The sequence below is a fragment of the Bradysia coprophila genome, unplaced genomic scaffold, assembly GCF_014529535.1.
Source record: "Bradysia coprophila strain Holo2 unplaced genomic scaffold, BU_Bcop_v1 contig_94, whole genome shotgun sequence".
Classification (NCBI taxonomy): Eukaryota; Metazoa; Arthropoda; class Insecta; order Diptera; family Sciaridae; genus Bradysia; species Bradysia coprophila.
Window position 1 is genome coordinate 4,640,878 of NW_023504022.1, and position 20,386 is coordinate 4,661,263.

Below are 20,386 nucleotides of genomic sequence, written 5' to 3' on the forward strand. Positions count from 1 at the left end.
GTTTGCTTCATTTTTCTCTTCTTCTTTTTATTCATTATTTTGACGTGTTACGAAACGACCCGCTATAATTTGAAAAACATTACTGATGCAAAGTTCTTGCGAAAATTGCCGGTATGTGTTTAATCGACAAAGAAGAAACCGTCCATAAATCATGTTATTAGGTATAACAAAAGTACGGATACAGCACTATTAAACCTTGTGCTATTTTTGCGTGTAGATAATACTGAAAACAGACAAAGTAAATACCTACTATCCACTTTCATCGATCGTAGGACCAAATCTTTCAATTTTTCCATCACACTTCTACCTGCAACGCATTAGTGGTGCCTTGTTACCTGCTATACACGAATGTTGGATACACTACTTTCCAATTCATATTGTTTTCTGCGTCTTTGCAACCAGGTGAATATCGGTGAGGCGACATAACTACACCGTCAATATCGTCAATATCGTCAATATCGTTTTTTAGACGATACTATCGTCTGAAAAACGATAATATCGTCTAAAAAAATTTCATCCAGGACGATAATATCGTCTAAAATTATAAATTTTAAAATATTTTCAGGACGATATTATCGTTTTCTTGACGATATTATCGTTTAAAAAAACGATAATATCGTTTTTAAACGATAATATCGTTTTTTTGGACGATACTATCGTTTTTTTGACGATAATATCGTCCTGGATGAAAATATCCGCTGGACGATATTATCGTTATTTTCTTTTTCTGAACAAATTTATCGTTATTTTGGACGATATTATCGTCCTGGTCGATAATTTTTGGGACGATAATATCGGTCTGGTCGATAGTATCGTCCAGAACGATAATATCGTTTTTAATTTATTAATTTTTTTAAATTTGAGACGATAATATCGTCCAGGACGATAATATCGTTTTTAATTTACTTAAAATAAAAATTCTAGACGATAATATCGTCCTGGCGATATTATCGTTCTGGATGGTTGTTGAAGACGAAACACAAAATCTTGTAGATAAACACCTTTTTATAGACGGCAAATATATATTAAAAATTGGTTCATTTGGTTCCGTAAATTTAAATTTTATAATAGAAAAATTACAGAGACTAATTATGAGACGATGCGAGAAAAAAAAAATTAACTCCTAAGTTCCGACACCGTTCCGGCGCCCGGCTCGCATTGCGGCCCTCCGCTTCGCTCCGGGGCAATGGGCCGGATCGCTCGGCGTGTTAAAACGCTTTTTATGTACAATCTAAGTTGGTATTCATTTCGTAAAAAGATGAATTATTTAGGGACGAACTAAACGCCTTTTTTAAACACTGATGTGTAGGTGATTTCCTCTGACAATTGTTTTTTGATATTTTGGAAGAGAATTCGGTTCTTGCTGCACCTCTGAGTAAAATTAAGTCCTGGACAATATTACCACCCAAAACTAAACGATAATATCGTCCTGGGCGATATTATCGTTTTTTTAAACGATAGTATCGTGCTGGACGATATTATCATTTAAGAAAACGATAATATCGCCCAGGACGATATTATCGTTTTGGACGATATTATCGTACAGAAAACGAAAATATCCATTAGATTTGCTAGAACGGTATCGTTTTTTTGGACGATAGTATCGTCTAAAAAACGATAATATCGTTTTTTAGACGATACTATCGTCTAAAAATGATATTATCGTTTTTTAGACGATAGTATCGTTTTTTAGATGATAGTATCGTCCAAAAAAACGATAATATCGTTCCTGACGATATTGACGGTGTCGAAATGTCCCGCCACCTGAATATCAGATTTCTTATCTTGCTTTTTCCCATGTACAATCTGTATCTCGTTGTCAATCAATTCAAATAGCCGGCCAAAGAGTAGCCCATCCTCGCCAATCTTAATGCACTTCGTAGCTACTGTCTTCCTCGGTCCATCCACCCTCTTATTCAGTCCTTGAATCGTGATAGTCTATACGAGCTTCATATCCTGAATCAAATACCATTTCAGTGTCGTCAGCGTCATTGTTTGATATTTTTTACGTTGAGCTCTAACAACTAAGTGAGTGTAGTGATCTTCCAATAAATTATTAATTATAAAGCTGGACGATTATTAAAAAAGTTCTTGATACAGTCGACGTCAGTGAAATTTAGACATGCATTTGCTTCAGCTGATTTTCAGATGGCCCACTCACACTTACAAATGTGTTACACACTATATAAACAAGTTTAAGTTCTTTACTTTGTATGAGTGAACCGGCTGAAGAAAATGTATGTCTTAATTTCACTGACGTTTGCTGTAGTACGACATTGTTGCACGAATAACCATCCTATAGCCCATCACAATTCTTTAGAGATTTTTTTTATTGATTTAAATTTAAAATCTCCTTTCTTGTGCTGATATGAGCCGATTTCGTTGAATTTGAAATAATTTTAATAAAACAAAATAGTTCAATGAAACTTTTTACACACTGCCGCAAAAAAAAGTACCCGAAGAAGAAGAGTTATTTGCGTATCTGATTTGTATTGACTGTATTGACAAATGACATTTTATTGATGTTTTTTCTGATGACAATTCAGGGGCAACTTTGTTTTTGTTCTCAAAATTCTGAAAGTTCTGAAAATATAAAACAAGTACGGTCAAATGTTGGCAAATGACTGAAAAATCGACACTCTGCAAAACGATTGAAAAATTGCGGCGCAAAGTTCTTAATGTGCAAAGTTTCTCTTTTATGTGATTTATTGATTAGTTGAAATTATTTCCTGTTCGTTCTGGAGTACGAAATATTGAATTTCAACCAATAAATTATCAATTAGTCAAATGAACCAAACACTTTAATTCGCATTTTCAAAACTACGCGTCGCAATTTTTCAATTATTTTGCAGAGTGTCGATTTTTCAGTCATTCTTCACAAACTGTGTAATCGCCTTTAGCATTAGTACGCTACATTTGCTACATCACACTTACCAGCATGCAATAAATTACCGATCTCACCGGGTACATGACATCGGTATTGTTGGTTTTTGATTTTGTCAAGTTGAACATAACATGTAGACGATGTAGACACTGCTTGGTTACCATTTAAATTACCAATTCATTTAACCGATTGGACCGATTACCATCTGGTCTGCCGGATAATACTCGTTAAACAGATTTACTGCTCTAAATTAATTAATTTCTGATAATATTTTCGAAAGGATCTTTGAAACGAATAGAATAATTGATTTGAATGGAAATTTCCAATTATGATCGAAAAACTCTTCATATTTGCTTTGGAAATGTTGGTCGATTTATTTGACTCGTTTTTCGGCAGATAATCAAAATTTCAGTTCATGCATACTTAAGGTTTTAAACACAATTTTCATTATAAAGGAAATTTTTCATCGTAATTTTCACAGTAAAATGGAATTAAATTTTGAATTTTAATTCCACTTGAATGCACTTCGATAAATATTTGAAGTTTTAGTTTTAGCTTTTTTAAACGTTTGAAGTTCTAATTGCAATATACCCTAATTTTTAATTTAGCTCCACACGACTCCAAATAATCATTAAAAAATTGACGTCTGTACGCGTTCAACGAGCTATCATACATTAAAATCGGTGGCAAAGCTGTAAATATGTCTGTCAGGTATTCTAGCAAGTCACTCGAGAGAAAATATAAGAAACAATCAAGAAGGAGAGTTTCGGGGGAGAAGAATCTAGACAGCGAGAAAAGGTTTGTGTCAGAAATGGTAATCGAGGAAGCAGGGCAGAAAATCATTCTATATGGTCCCCTGATAAAAAGTGTCTATGGGAACGACTCGATCCGAATCGATTTAGGGGTCGCTCAATGACGAAGTATGTGAAAAATAGCCAAAATCACTTGCAAACCAGGTTTAAAGAAAAAAAAATATTTTGGACTGATGATGAAGAGTGATGTTAGGACTTCTTAGTTTATATTAGTGTAAAATCATCTCGAGAAAACACTTTTCAACTTTTCCCGTTTATCGGCACCTACTGTGTCCAGGCAGTGCTTGTCAAAGATCAGATTCATAGCGTATATTCTGAGAGCGAGTCCTTATCGGTGACGACCAAAACCCAAAAAATTATTATGTGGAAATGTTCAGCGTAACGAGGTATTTAAGATAACGCAAAAAAAAATTTCATTATTTCAGATTTGTTTGATACTTTTCAGAATAAACTTATTACTCTGTGTCCCCGGCGAACTTTGGTGAGTTGCACTGGACGTCCACGCAAAGGTTCCGATCTCTTTTAGTCATTTCTTGATAGCTTACCATGTAACCATTCAAAATAAACCAAATTGGTCAGAAGGTACAGACTAAGTCGACTTCGATGAGACCTAATGTGTGCCCATGTCGCATTTCTTGAAAATTTCAATATGAAAAAATTCGAAAGTTGAAATTTATCATCTTACACACTTTTAAGGTTTATAATTTTGAAGTAATATTCTCATTTAGTGTCGTAAATAAGCTCTGCTCAGTCAAAGTTCTAAAAATCATGAAATTTGAAATTTTCGAATTTTTTCATATTGAAATTTTCGAGAAATGCGACATGGGCACACATTAGGTCTCATCGAAGTCGACTTAGTCTGTACCTTCTGACCAATTTGGTTTATTTTGAATGGTTACATGGTAAGCTATCAAGAAATGACTAAAAGAGATCGGAACCTTTGCGTGGACGTCCAGTGCAACTCACCAAAGTTCGCCGGGGACACAGAGTAATAAGTTTAATCTGAAAAGTATCAAACAAATCTGAAATATTGAAACTTTTTTTTGCATTATCTTGAAGCCCTCGTTACGCTGAACATTTCCACATAATAATTTTTTGGGTTTTGGTCGTCACCGATAAGGACTCGCTCTCAGAATATACGCTATGAATCTGATCTTTGACAAGCACTGCCTGGACACAGTAGGTGCCGATAAACGGGAAAAGTTGAAAAGTGTTTTCTCGAGATGATTTTACACTAATATAAACTAAGATGTCCTAACATCACTCTTCATCATCAGTCCAAAATATTTTTTTTTCTTTAAACCTGGTTTGCAAGTGATTTTGGCTATTTTTCACATACTTCGTCATTGAGCGACCCCTAAATCGATTCGGATCGAGTCGTTCCCATAGACACTTTTTATCAGGGGACCATATAGAATGATTTTCTGCCCTGCGCCCCAAACATTTTGGAACTTTAATTTTTCCATACAATTTTGGACACCTCTAACTTCCAAACTTTGAAACACCATGTAAACCCCATATAAGAACACCTTTATATGAGTGATGTGTGGTAGAACAAATTTGTGGGAGTAGGGAAAGGTCAAAAAATTAACTTTTGAAATGTTCTTGAAGCAGTTGTGCGGATCCCTTTTTGTCCATACAAGGGGTTATTCAATTGCCTATCTCGAAACAAATAGGGTCTAACTAGCAATTACGAGCACCTGCTGTGATACGAACTCTATCTTTTCATTTATTCGCTCGAACGAACAAAGAAAATCCAAAACAGGGTTCGTATTACAGCATGGACTCATACAGTTGCGAGATATCTGGAGTTTACACATTTTAAATTATCTTTATTTCTCTTTTTCTCAAACCTCATTTCGACCTAATTCGTTTTGAAGTTCTCTCATTTCTCTCCCATTCCGATGTTCACATGTAAATCACATATAAAAATTCATAAATCGAGAAACGAAGAGAACATAAGAGGAGAGGAGAGAACTTGAATATGTTTAAAGTCGATGAGAAATAGAGAAACAAACAAAACTTTAAAATGTGTAAACTCCAGATATCTCGCAACTGTAGTTGGTAGTTTGACCCTATTGTGCCACACGACGTATTTTAACAGTGAATGAAACATAGCTTTTCACCAAAAGTCCCCTGTTTATAGTAAAAGATGCACTACACCGATCTATCCAAATAACATCTGATGTTGCATCTCCCAAGGTTCTGAAAGCGCAACGTTAAAAAACTCGTCTGACTTACTGAAAGAACAGGTTAAGACACCCACGAGGGCGGCTGACACACATATTTTGACAAACCTTGGCTTCTCCTTCATTTCATTCACTAATAATACCGATTGAGAGGGACGTTAAAAACACAAAAGTACGCCACACAACCGCATCCAAAAGAACGCATCCGAGTGTAAAATATCCCGTCAAATTTCTTAGAAAAAAAAATATTATAGACACCAACACATCGACACACAAGTGATACCTTTGCCATGTTTTCGGTCCGAGAGAATAGTTTCCAATCTTCTTCTTCTTTTGTTTGTTTGTTTTTATCGTAATTCAATGATTTTTGTCGTCTAAATCTGTCTAGTGTGTACACATTATTGTAAAATAATTCGGTGTGACTGACTAGTTGGACGTAATGTACAAAGAATTAGTGAATCGGCGTGTAAAGAAAGAAAATATTTTTTTCTTCCCCGAAGCGAGCGGTTTCACAATAATCACAATTCACGACCAAAAAAAAGTCCAAAGGTGAACGATCTTATTATATTTGGCTGTTCTGTTTGGATAAATTATATTTTTATTATTTTCGAGTAAAGTACATATAAATCGGCAAATACACACGTTTTAATAAACAAACTTTTTGACCAGTTTATTCATTAATTCGATATTGTGTTTCACTTATGTTTTTGTGTATATCCAAAAGGCATTGTGATGATTAATCATTTTAAGTGAGAAGTTAACATTGGCGTTGTTCGTTGGAATCTAACATAAGCAAAAGATTGCGTATTTAATAATTTTGAAAGTTATTATTTTCGTTTTAACAAAAAAAAAAGAAACACCGAAAAAGACCGCGTTCCGATTGACGAAAGAGAAACATGTTCAAGTAAATTCGTGTTGTGATCATTTTGTTCTGAATTCGTGTTAAAATACCGAACAAAAAAGATAAATATTTCCGTGGAAAATTTTAACAGAAACATTCATTAATCCTATGGACTTAATCGATTTGGAAACACGAATGCATTTCTGACCAAAAATTTTATGATTACCACGGGTGTACCACTTTACCATAAAAATTGTCGTAAAATACCATCGATTTTAGGCAATTGCCGAAGATAATTAAAAGTTACTATAACAGAAAATCGTTGTTGCCGAAAACTATAACATTAACGAACTACATGAAAAAGGCAGCAGATTTTGGTTTTGATTTTGTCAAGTTGAATTTCAGTGTAGAACCTGGCTGTAAATTACCATTTGATCGATTACCAGCTGGTCTGCTAGAAAAATACTCGTTAAGCGCTTCTACTTCTTTAATTAAATTAATTAAAATTTGATATTATTTAAAAAAAAACCTCGGAACGAACCGAACAATTCGTATGATCTGGAATTTCCAATTGTATCACAGAAATCGGTTAAATTTGCATTTAAAATGTTTGTCGATTTATTTGACTGGATCTGCGTTGGGTAATCAAAATTCCAGATCATAAGAATTGTTCGGCTCGTTCCAAGTTTTTTTTTACAATAAGAATCAGATTTTAATTAAATTAATTGGAGAACTAGACGCAAATGCGACTTTAATTCGCCACCCACCGGTTCAAAAAATATTTCGGTACATGTTGTGGTATTGTCGGTAATGAGCTCATTCAGAAAATTAAAAAACGATTCGATGTTTTTGAACGACATTCAACAGGGCTGGTACAAAAATCAAAAATGTTCTAAGGCAGCGACAATAAAAATTGTTCTAAGTTACACCCCTGTGATTCATACCCTCTTGACAACAAAAAAAAGTTTTGTTTTGTGTAGGTAGCTTATTCGTCATCAAATAAAATTGATTTAAATGATCTCAAACTTCGTCTCGAACCATTTACCATTCCTCGAACATAAAACACCCTTTACAGTTCTTGTAGTATAAATAATAGCTTCAATAACATAATCTTGTTTTCTATCGTAAACTTTCTGTCGAATAATGTGCTAATTTCAAAATTTGTTGAGGAATTATGAAATTGTATTTAGCCCAGCATTTTGCGTTCGACGTTCGAGTGAATGCATGGATTAAGATCGATGTTGCTGCACCATTCGTTATTAATTGGTGTTTTGTCGTTATATTCGGAGAGACTAAATGAAATAAATGCAAAATCATTCACAGAGGATGCTACTTGCATTAGATACGGTGGAACATAAACTATCACGAGGGAATTAAGTTTTCATTCACTAATGTAAGATATTTTTAGCTGAGTCACCTTACTATTGGTATTTGTCTCCTCCAGCATCCTCCTCGAATCGCACCTATTTCGCGCTAACGTTCTCCAATCGGTCACTCTTAGTGCTTTCAGATCCGACTCAACTGCATTTTTCCATCTTGATTTTGGTTTTCCTAGTCTGTGGTTATCATCTGGATTTGTATTTAGTACTTTCAGAGGAACATGTTCCACATTTATTCTTTGTACATGATCGAGCTATCTTTCAATCTATTGATTTGGATGAATTTTACTATATCATGCTCTGTGTACAGCTGATACAGTTCATGATTGAATCTTCTTCGCAAATTGCCTTCCACTGCTCAAAGTCTATAGTATTTTTGGGAGTGAGCTTGTCGATTTCAAAATTGACAATTTGTTTTTTTTTTAAGAAAAATGGCCGATCCACAAATTCCCGAATCAAGAGGGCGAGATTTCAGTCGCGCTGAGCACACTCCGTCACCATTCGACATCGAAAAGGTTACCACTCTCCTTCACTCCCTCTCATGGGTGCATGCATGGGTGGCAGCACAGGAGATGAAAACTAATCCACTGAAGGAAGCGGCGCGCTTGGTGAAAGAACGAGTTGCGGATGTTTTGGATACATTTGGATACGAAGGAGCAGAGTGCATTACGAAGAAATTTGATGATGAAAAGTTTAAAAAAAAAGGTTGGGGAAATATGTGGTGCAGCGATTACGAGCTTCGAAATTCATAACGACTACGTTGGCTCTCGATTTCGCCTTAAGATGGAACTAGCGAGAGAGGCAATTTTGTCACTTAAAAATCTTGTAGCACCGGTAAGAAAAACAGAAGAAACGTTACTAAAAACAATATTAAGACGTAAATTAAGACAAAATAGACTTCAAATTTATAGTGAAAGAAGAATTACAATTCCGGTGGACGAATAAAATCTGGTTGGGAGCAGCCACAGATAGTGAATGCAATCCTTTTCTAAAACCGGTAAACGGTATTACCGAAATTTTTGATTAAATTTACCGGTAAATTACCGGTAATCTATACTGCATATAAATCGGTAAATCAAGTTCAATTTTATAATGACAAGATCAAAAAAATTCTTTGTCTAAAGCTAAATCAACATCATGACAAACGAACTTTGAATTAGAACTTTCACTGAGAAAAAAGAGTTGAAAATCTCCCGAACTCTCATGTCACAACAAAAATGTCACAACAAAATCCAAATGACAAATCATAATTCGATGCTTAACACTGTTAACACCCCTTACGAAGCAACTGAGGAAGCCTCTAAATTGTAATCCCAGACTAGTTTTGCAAACCCTTTCGAATAGCAAAACAAATATTTTTGAATCGAAGTTCTCTGTTACATTTTCAGAAATTGTACTTTTAGAATACCCTCGGCAAACTTTGGCCACTTTTATACCTTTCCGGTAGGATTATTTCAAATCAATGTGTTGCTAATGTGATAGCCTGGGGTACGATATGATCAAGTGGGAGCAAACGGTTTTCCAAACTCCTGACGCGTAGAAAATATTGGTGCAATTGAAAAACTAATTACTGTTCCGTACTCCTGAGGTCATATTGGTCATATGCTATACGCAAACACTTTATTTGACTAAAATCCTCCGAGAAAAATTTAATAATTTTTATTTTTTTGATATTACTAACACTGGATCTGATATATTGATAAGGTAAAAGAATAGTAGACGATAAGAAATGACTGCCGTCGAACCGTTCCAGACGCTGTTCCAGCTGTAAAGCCCCCAGAAAGAAGGAAAAAATCTGCATTTTGGCACCAACTTTTTTTCTAAGACTTCGAAGTTCCATGGAACATCGAAGATGCGGACTCTCCAAACATCTACTATATTTTTAGTCAAAACTCTCGTGGATCTACTCGCATCAATCAGTGTGTATACTCTACCTGTAGGTCTATTCGTACAACATTACAATAATTTAAAATATTTTTTTCTTGAGTTATTGCCGAAAAACTGTTTTCGGTACCCTCTGACATGTCTTTACTTTTGAACGCTTTTTACAGAAAATACTTTTTTTTTTGAAAAAGTGAAAGATACGTGTTTCTTACAATTGAAAGATGAATCCAGCGAGCTATCACTCATTAAAATCGGAGACCGCTTGTTCCCCAATCGCCTGAAGTCTTGGCGATATGACTCTTAATTAACTCTTCCCACAAATTTGCAGAAAATGTAATAAATCTCACGGTTTTTACAATGAACAGGCTATGGAGTCTATTCATCACGAGTTCAAATCGTACTGGAAAAACTATCAGGTGGACCCTGCACACAAAGAATATTCAAACTGTTTGTTAAAAGCTGTTTTTGATATAAATTCTTTTGATTCTTAAGAAAAGTCAAATGATGAGTTGATCTCGGTTTATTATTTTATTATTTAAAAAAAAAATGGAAAAAACGTTAAATAAATGTAAATATTGCGGTTTTTTGGTTAAAACTTAAATTCCTGCAAAAAAGGCGAGGAAATTAGAATTTTTGAACAACAAACCTAAAGTGTAGATCGATCGCTTCGCGGTGATATGAAATCTTCTCCAATTGAATTTCGTTTGACTAAATGGTTGTGTATTGGGTCTCGAATTGATGTTAGCAGCTCCTTTCATTCATATACCACCACTTAGATTTGTTTCTGTACCCCAAGTGTCCCATGAAATAGCTAATACTTGGAAATTTTATATGCTATCTAAAAGGATTTCCATTTCGCTTGATAATTACTCGTAGCATGTCACTCTATCATTTTCAATAAAAATATCCCATGTTCACGACCTTCGCAAAATAAATAAAGTTGTTCAGCCCCACCGTGATAAATCAAAAAACCCTAAACTTTTAAGAATTTTTAAGTATAAATTTGATTCAAAACAAAAAAGGAGAAAATTTATTATGACTAGACAGAGAAACCGATAAAATTGTCCCCTTAATTTTAATGGTATAATTTCGCGCAGTGCCATTTTGTGGTTGACAAATGATTTTATGATATAACTATATGTGTGTCGTCGTATGGATGTGTGGTTGCGTATTCACAAATTAATGAAAAAATAAAAATAAAAAAAATATTTTTTACAACAAAAATACAGTGAACGACATCTCAAATGTCTCACTGTCATTTTTTTCAGAGAATGTCATTGTGAATTTGCAATGACACAATAAAATTCTCAGAAAAATTTGACAGTGAGACATTTGAGATGTCGTTCACTGTAAAAGAGAAAATCGTAAGAAAAGTTAAATAAATAAAAATACAATTTTTCCAATAATTAAATCCAATAAATTTTAATATAAATTAGAACAAAAAAAATGAAAATACAGAAGAAGTACGTTATGCTAAGTGAATAATTAACTTATAAGGAAAACATTTTATTTATCCGCAGAGACTGATTCCTGTTTTTTGTAATTGTTAGGGAATAAATACAATATCACGATTTTGATTGAATTATATTGTTTTCGAGATTCGATTTACGATAGAGTCACACACACAGAGATATACATTTCCGTTGCGGATAGTTGCACCATTCACTGTGAGAAATCCAATTCTTTTTGGAGTAAAGATATCAACAACAAAAAAAGACTGCTCACAATAATGACGCAGCCAGTAAAAAAGCGATCTCTAATGTGCCCAAAATACAGGCAGCGTTTCCACGTTGGATAGCGATTGAAATTCGTTGCAAAAGATAGTCCTTTGATCTAACCTCACCAGTTGCCTTTTTCATTAATGATCCCAATTTGTCCACAAATTTCTTCGTTTCAGGACCCATGCAACCTAATGTCTCGAAAGCAAGCGGAGTGAATAAATAATTTTGCTTTAATTTCATATAATGATTATGTTTATGCCTCTCCGCTCTGTCAGCAATTGACCGTGCTTTCTTTGATGAATCGGTAATATAGGATGCAGCCATTGTATCTCTCACAGTTACATCCCACAACAATGATCTACCATGACTCCATGGTATCAAAGTCACTCCATCAGGTCTTTTACCATCATCTCGTGAGATACCAGGTGGCTGTATTATGTTAGGAATACCTGCACTAGAAAAACCATGAGAGAAAATCATATTCATACTGTCATGTCTAGCGAATTTTCCTTCTGCACATTTAGCACATGATAGACCATGTAAACCATCCTTTGCAACAATCTCACCACAAACACATTTATGTTCTTCGCATAATTGAGAACCTAGTCGAAGACCAACAGCAATTCTAGAGGTGTTATTATCCAGTAACAATCCCAATTGACTCGATGGAACCATCTGCAGCCACTTTGAAGATTCTTTAGTCGATGACGCAAGTAGTCTGGCACGAGTCTTAAGATCACCAGATTCGAACATCTCATTAAATTGATGCTTGATCTTAGGTAGGTCCCAATTTCTTTGTTCTTTTCTCAATACCTCATTTTCTGGAATAAATTCAATTGGAATTTCAGAAATAAATTTTAAAATTTCTTCATCAATAATTTCTAGACCAAACTTCTGAAGTATCATGTTAGATAAATTTGATGAAGAATAAATAGAAGACAACAAAAATAATTCGAATCCAAAATTATTTTCTCAATATAGTAAGCTTCTATCAAGCTTCTATCTGTTTTCGCTTTATTAGATATGTATTGACCGTACCAATCAGGGAAATTATGTTCTCCGGAGCGTGAGCTAGGTCTCTTGGAGTGAGCTCTTATCTGGCTACTCGGCCGTACAGTGAACGTGGAGTATTTTGTCAATATCTCGAGTAAATTTTGACCGAATTTCATGATTTTTTTTTTTGTTTGAAAGGTATTAACGAATGTGAAGCGTCGGTAAAATTTCCGGTCTCCTAACAAAATGGCTGCCGGTGGCCATATTGGATTTTAATAAAAGTGATATGTCTTGGGAAAAATGGTACTTACAGAGTTTCTGTTAACATGGAAATAATTTGTTATGTGTGTGGGGTGTTTCAGGCATTCCATATATCAATATCTATATATATCTATATTCACATATATTGAGCTATATACAGGCATATAGAGCTATAATAGCATATTTATCTGTGAAATGTTTATTTATAGGAAAATATAGGTAAATATAGCGGTATATAGCTGTTTAAATATGAATTTATGAAAGTTGACTTCGTACGGGGCTGTCTATATTGCCTCCGGCAATTTATTTGTATATGATAACAAGGCAAAGAAAGATAATACCGAAGATTGTTCATATAGAACTTACAACTTTCGGTTCAGTACCCATATCAACATATCAAGTTGAATGACTTGACTGACGATTGGCACGATATGCCGAAATGTTGATGCTTCAATAATATGTTCAAGAACACAACTGTTCTAGTTGAGTTCATACTGAGCGTCATTTCAATGACAAAAATTAATTCCATTAAAATTTCTCTCAAGCTATGTTTGCCTGTTACTCCTCATTGATCGATAAATCTAGTAAAAATCCAATTTCTTCATTTGAATTGTTCACGATCAAGAAAAATCGAGATTACATTAGGTACTCTCACCCATAATTTATCAAATATATTTTTTTATGATATCAGTTGACACAGAAGTGTATATGTAGTATTTGCGAAGTATTTCGATTTTCGGTGTTTATTATTAAAAAAAAAAACTGAAAATCATAATTATTCTGTTAAAGTAAAATTAACGTAAAATATTAAGCATACATTTACTAAAATAAACAAAAAAAACTAATATTAAAACAAAACAAAATTTAATCAATAAAATGTGTCTATGTAACAATAGAGTACATTTTAATTTCTCTAATTGATAAGCATTGAATAATTTAAAAGAAAAAACTATTGAAAAAAAAACCTATCAAAAATATAAAAAAATAAACAAAATTATCCTATAAAAATATTGCGTAAGTAAAAAATTTAAACAAAAAACAAAATAGAAATATTTTATGTATTTAATTATAAAACACAGACATACAACATGCATATTTAAAGTAAAAAACAAAACAAAAAAACAAAAGCAAAAAAATAAATAATAAAAAATGAAAGATTATAATAAATTTTTACAGTGAACGACGTCTCAAATGTCTCACTGTCATTTTTTTCAGAGAATGTCATTGTGAATTTGCAATGACACAATAAAATTCTCAGAAAAATTTGACAGTGAGACATTTGAGATGTCGTTCACTGTAACTAAAAATATAAATATTTTGTTGATTTCTTAATTTTCTTTTTTGTTTTCTTATTATTTTTCCATTTTTCTTATTCTTTTTGAAATTGTAGTAACGACTAATTATAATCATAATACATAATGAAAATGAATGAATTATAAAAATGAAATATTTAAAAAAAACTATTAAACAAAAATGTGTTGCAGTTTCTTGTAAAATATGATACAGAAATATCAGTTTGGATTATGCACGTTCCCCCAACGTAAGTATACAACACTAATTACCCTTATTAAAGTTCAAGGCAAACATTATCGAAAGACTGAAACTACAGAATAGTTGAACAAAAGAAGAACGTTTTACATTTGAACGTATAATTCAGAAGACAGGTTTATTGAAAACAGGATACTGTTTACTAAATTGTTTATCTTCCTTTGAGTTAACTCGCTCGTCAACGTCAATTTTTAAATTTATTTTACATGCTTTTGTTTTCCCTAGGGTAAAAGTGACAGAAAATTGTAAGCCAAAGGGGCGAAAGCGAAGCTTTCGCCGCGTGGGCTTACATATCTGTCACTTTCGGCCCGTGGGTTTACATTTTTTTCTTTCGTCCCGCAGTAGGAAGCATATAATAGTTATTTACGTATCGATTGAGTAGGCCGAAAGAGTTACGTATTAAGTTTTGTATGCTTGCCAAGAGGACCGAAAGTAAAGAAATGTCAATTGAAGGGGCGAAAGCGAAAGCTTTCGCCCCGCGAATTGACAGCTTTACTTTCGGTCCTCTTAGCAAGCATACAAAATACTATTTTTTACTTTTAAGACTTTTGAAAAATTGCGATGAGCTATTTTTTTAAATTTTGCATTTCTAAATAGTATTCAAGTGAAAACCATTGAGCATCGATATTATAGTTTTAGAAACTAATTTATTCTTTAAACGCCATTTCGTAGAATTTTTTAATTTGTACAATGTACCACGAGTTTACGCTTCAGTCGTACAATGTACGATTTTGAAGTAAATGTACGTCTGTGTGAACCGTTGGTTCTGTCCTCGCTATGTACGAGTGAGTGGTAGCTGGATGTACGTCTCAGACAGTATATTTTTTTTCCGTGCAGCTGAAATACCTACAGATAAATTGCTAAGTGACCATCAGAAAAAACATTAAAACAAACAGAGAAATCGATTCTCTTCCCTCCCATGGCTCACGGTAAGTAAATCTTGAGATAGAATTGCTGTTTCGACCTCAGGTGCTGACATCGGTCACTGGCCAGTGTGGTCTGACCATCCTCAGTTGCTATGTCAACACCGTTCACAAGACAGCATAAAATTGCAACGTTGAACAAGTTGTTGACGATTTTATTTTGAAAAAGTTGCCATTAATAATGGAAATTCGGAATAAAGGGACGGCTGCTTCGAAAACTTCACCATACAAATTCACAGCAAAAAAACATCGAGAAAATTCACAAAATTCAACAACTCGAACCACAAACGAAACAAAAACAACAAAACTCAGCAGTGCCATACTCACGATTTATTTGAAAAAGCGACATCAGCGACATGAACGAAATGAATTAGTTCATTTTGATTATGGTCGCTTCATTTTTCTCTTCTTTTTTATTCATTATCTTGACGTGTTACGAAACGACCCGCTATAATTTGAAAAACATTACTGATGCGGCGTTCTTGCTATACAATTACCGGTATGTGTTTAATTGACTCATTACAGTTATATAGGTGAAAATGGAGCGTCCAATGAAGAAACCATTCTTAAATCATGTGGTTTTTTGAGGGGGAGGCATGTTATTACGTATAGGAAAAGTACGTACGGACTATTTAGCGTGTATGTTATATTGAATACAGACGAATTATACCCGTGTTCAGTCACTGTCATCGATCGTAGGATCAAACCTTCAAATTTTTTTTCGTCACTCTTCTACCTGCAACGCATTGGCGTTGTTACCTGCTATACACGAATGTTGAATACACTCCTAAAAAGTTCTTGATACAAAAGACGTCAGTGAAATTTAGACATGCATTTGCTTCAACTGATTTTCAGCTGGTCCACTGTCCACTCACACAAACAAAAGTGCTTCGAGTGACAGCTGCCAAATAGAGTCCAGATTCCAGATGTCTGATATGAGTCGATTTCGTTGAATTTGAAATAATTTCAATAAAACAAAATGGCTCAATGAAACTCCTGACACTACCGCAAAAAATTACCTGAAGAAGAACAGTTACTTGTTTTGATTTTAGGAATTTGCTGAGTTGACTAAAATCAACCGCTTAAGAGTGATATCACCAAAACTTCAGGTGATTTTTTTAACTTTGGGAACAAGCGGTCTCCGATTTCAATGAGTGATAGCTCGTTGGATTCGTCTTTCAATTCTAATACCTTTCACTTTTTCGAAAAAAAAATATTTTTCATGCTTCGGGCCGAAAATGAGGGAAATTTTTGATTTTTTCTCGAGTTTTCGGCCGTTTGCATGAAAACTCACATAAGTACCTGCTTTGGACGATTGATTGTAGGCATTTTCGCTTGTAAGCCTCACTCCGTTCGTTCTACAACTCGCGCAATTGCCTAAAATCAATCGTGCAAATCAGGTACACAAATTACTATTCTGTGAAAAGCGTTAAAAAGTAGAGACATGTCACGACCCTTTGGCTTACATTTTTCTGTCACTTTCGGCCCTTGGCCTTACATTTTTCAACTTTCGTCCCCAGAAACAGCTTAATACGTAACTCTTTCGGCCTCCTCAATCGATACGTAAATAACTATTAAATTGTTGTAATGTTGTACGAATGTCGACCTTGGAAAGACCTACAGGTAGAGTATACGCACTGGCTGGTGCGAGTACATCCACGAAAATATAGTGAGGCGGAGAGCTTACAGAAAGAGAGCCTTGGAAAAAAAGTTGGTGCCAAAATGCTGATTTCTTCCTTCTTTCTGGGGGTTCAACTGCTAGAACAGCATCTGCAACGGTACCACGGCAGTCATTTTTTATCGCCTACTATTCAATTACCTTATAAACAGAAAAAGGCTTCGCTATGTCGCAAATATATCAGATCAGATCAATCAAGCTCTTTAGGTGGAGAGCCTTTGGATCAATTCAAAATCTTTCTCACGCAAGTCTTTGTAACGCAGCGTCATTTTTAGGCACCAAGCGAGGCACCAAGGTTCTGAAAGAACAGGTTAAGACAACTCTGAGTTGACCACGAAGGCCACGAAGGCGGTGATACACAAATTTTGACAAATAGATGCTTTTTATTGAACAGACTCATTACAGATTGTTTGAAATGTTAACTTGAAGAAAAAAAAAGTTTTTCAGAACTTTGATACTTACGGCGTGAATTAATTTGAACGGATCGAAAAGAATTAAAGGCTTTAGAAAAACCCTAGAAACTTGGAACATGTTTCACCGTTTTTATTATTACTTGAACATCTGTTGTTTAGATGTGTGGCAAGTTTGTCCCACACCATACTTCAAATTTCCAAGCAAGACAATACAGACTGGACTGTACAGTTTTTTGTTTGCTTGCTGCCGGAAAATAACGTTTAATTAATTAATGAATAAGTTTTCAACTGCATTGACAAAATGACAATTTATTGATGATTTTTCTGATGACAATTTGGGGGCGAACACCTTGGTTTTGTTTTTTAAATTTCACTGAAAATATAAAACCAGTTTGGTCCAATTTTGGTCAAACTTATTCTGTGTAGTACGCTATATTTGCTACAACACACTTACCAGCGTACAATAATTTACCGATCTCACCGGGTACATGACATCGTGTATTGTAAACGGATTTGTTGGTTTTGTCAAGTTGAATATAACATGTAGACACTGCTTGGTTACCATTTGAATTACCAATTCATATAACCGGTTGGACCGATTACTATGTGGTCTTCCAGATAATACTCGTTAAACGGATCGACTTCTCCAATTAAATTAATTAATTAATTTCTGATTATATTTTTGAAAAGATATTGATTTGATCAGAAATTTCCAATTATGTTCGAAAAACTCTTCATATTTGCATATTTGCATATTTGCATAGGAAATGTTAGTCGATTTATTTGACTCGTTTTTCGGTAGCTTATCAAAATTTCAGTTCATGGACACTATTCTACTCGTTTCTAAGTTTTTCTTACAAAAATAATAAAATTTTAATTGATTAATTTGGAGAAGAAATAGCATATTCGATGTTTATTTATGACACGGTAATGTATACCACCCGCCACCGGTTCAAAACATTTCGGTACATTTGTGGTACTGTTGGTAATGATCAAATAGGTGTTACCGGTATAACACAGTAATCATTATTATTACCAATTGCGTTCAAAGTGTCAGACACACACACAGAGCCACTCCAGATTCAGAAAATGGCCGTTCGATGGAATTGAAAGGTCCGATTCGTATTCTCTGCGTGTACTTTTGTAATTTTATCGAAAAAGTAAAACAAATATCGCCAAAAATCGGTATAAAATTGTTAATTAGCGAACATTGAACAGAAATCGTAATGAAAAATCGATTTATTTGCTGAAAAATGTGAATTTTCATTGAAAATTGTTTAGTGAATTGAAGGATTCTTCTACATTTTTATTAAATTTTTTTTCGTTTCGTTCATATATGCATTGTGCTCCGTTTGTTTGACGTGGTATTGGTGCTTTTTCATGTACATTATATTTGGATATATATGGCAGAAGGTGGTTTCTTCAGTGAAGAGTGTTTTGTGCATTTCTTTGTTCCCAAAAAATATGTGTACGGCATTTTAGGGAACTAAAAATAAAACGAAAACTTAAATGCAAAACGGCGAAAAGAACCCCGGGAATTGATTGGATCATTATTTTGGGCAAGAACATTTTTATAACATTCTTGAACCGAGTGAATTTGGGGCTGTGACTGTGATTTGTTTTTTTTTTATTAGTGCAATAGTAAGCATGTACGGTGCTTATGCATAATTATACGTGTCTTGCACGTAAAAATTTATTATTTTTTTCGGTTTTTACATAATTTATAAATTTTATTTTGGATTACACCACACTCGACGTGTTACATGAACAATATATCCTACATCATCTCGACCAAGTTACAGTGTTTCAGGTAAGCCAAACCACATATTTCTACTACAAAAAAAAACGTTCCCTTTTCGGTTGTATATAGTAAAACTATTGATTTTTATGTCTCATCAAAAATCAATTAGAAGTACAATTATTTTGAGTCTGAAACAATGGAAAATAACTTAATTGTTTCGGATTATCGAAAACGTAGCTCTAGTTATAAGTTGTATGTCAGCTCTTCAACCGTGACCATGTTCGATAAATTTACATGCTTTTCGTAACATGGTTTTTTTGAACATACGACAATGTTACGAAAACATCACTGACATTACAGCGTTATCGATGCAAAGGCCCTACCGATTACCATATAATAGTACATTACGTCCGTGGGTCCAAATTTTTATTTTGACGAGTTGGGACGTTACATATACGTAAAATTTGGACTCGCATACGTACTTGTGCTTTACGTGATTAGGGCAATGTAAATGCATATTTCATATGCCGTAACACGTAAACATATAAAAAATATAAAAATTAGAGAGAGAAATTGAAACTATCCGCTAGAGATAATCCCAGAATTTGAACCCGCATGTCATTAAAAATCGCTTAAAGAGGATCTAATTGATTCCAATAACGTACATTATATACATTACCTTAGATGTTCGAAACTGAGCGGTATTGGAAAGCAGAATATAACCGATTTGAGTCGATTTCGATTTAAACGATTTTCCTTATCTTCCTCCTCATCGCATATTCACCATACCGTAATGTTGTTAAAATTAAAATTAAAATTTTTGTTGTTTTTAATGCTTGGTTGATTGGATTGATTAGAATTCCTGTATGTTGTTGGGATTATACATTTTATATTATACGTATACATTGTACACCGCCTATACGACTACCGCAACGATTAGTCTTTGTCTTTATAGTCAATTTACGCTAATTTTTTTTTCTTTCTTTCGATATTTTCCATTTTACCAAATTGGTTTTGCATCTTTTATCTTTGCCTTGGACTGACTGTGTGTGTCGCAATCGTTTTATGGCATTTTTTTTCGTCTTCGTTCAACAATAAAACATCATTTCGCGTTAATAG

At 34.0% G+C, this 20,386-nt stretch overlaps 1 protein-coding gene and 1 long non-coding RNA gene across 2 annotated transcripts in view; both read left to right on the forward strand.

Moving 5' to 3' along the window:
- Window positions 1–6,183: 6,183 nt before the first annotated feature.
- On the forward strand, window positions 6,184–9,449 carry LOC119085046. Its single transcript, XR_005089209.1, has 2 exons — window positions 6,184–6,434; window positions 8,533–9,449. It is a non-coding gene; the product is annotated as an uncharacterized LOC119085046 (long non-coding RNA).
- A 9,149-nt stretch (window positions 9,450–18,598) lies between these two features.
- The window catches only part of LOC119085047, a 36,661-nt gene continuing 34,873 nt past the window's right edge, over window positions 18,599–20,386 (forward strand). The window contains exon 1 of the mRNA XM_037195259.1: window positions 18,599–19,336. The gene's annotated coding sequence lies outside the window, so the exon portion shown is untranslated. The remainder of the gene's footprint in view (window positions 19,337–20,386) is intronic.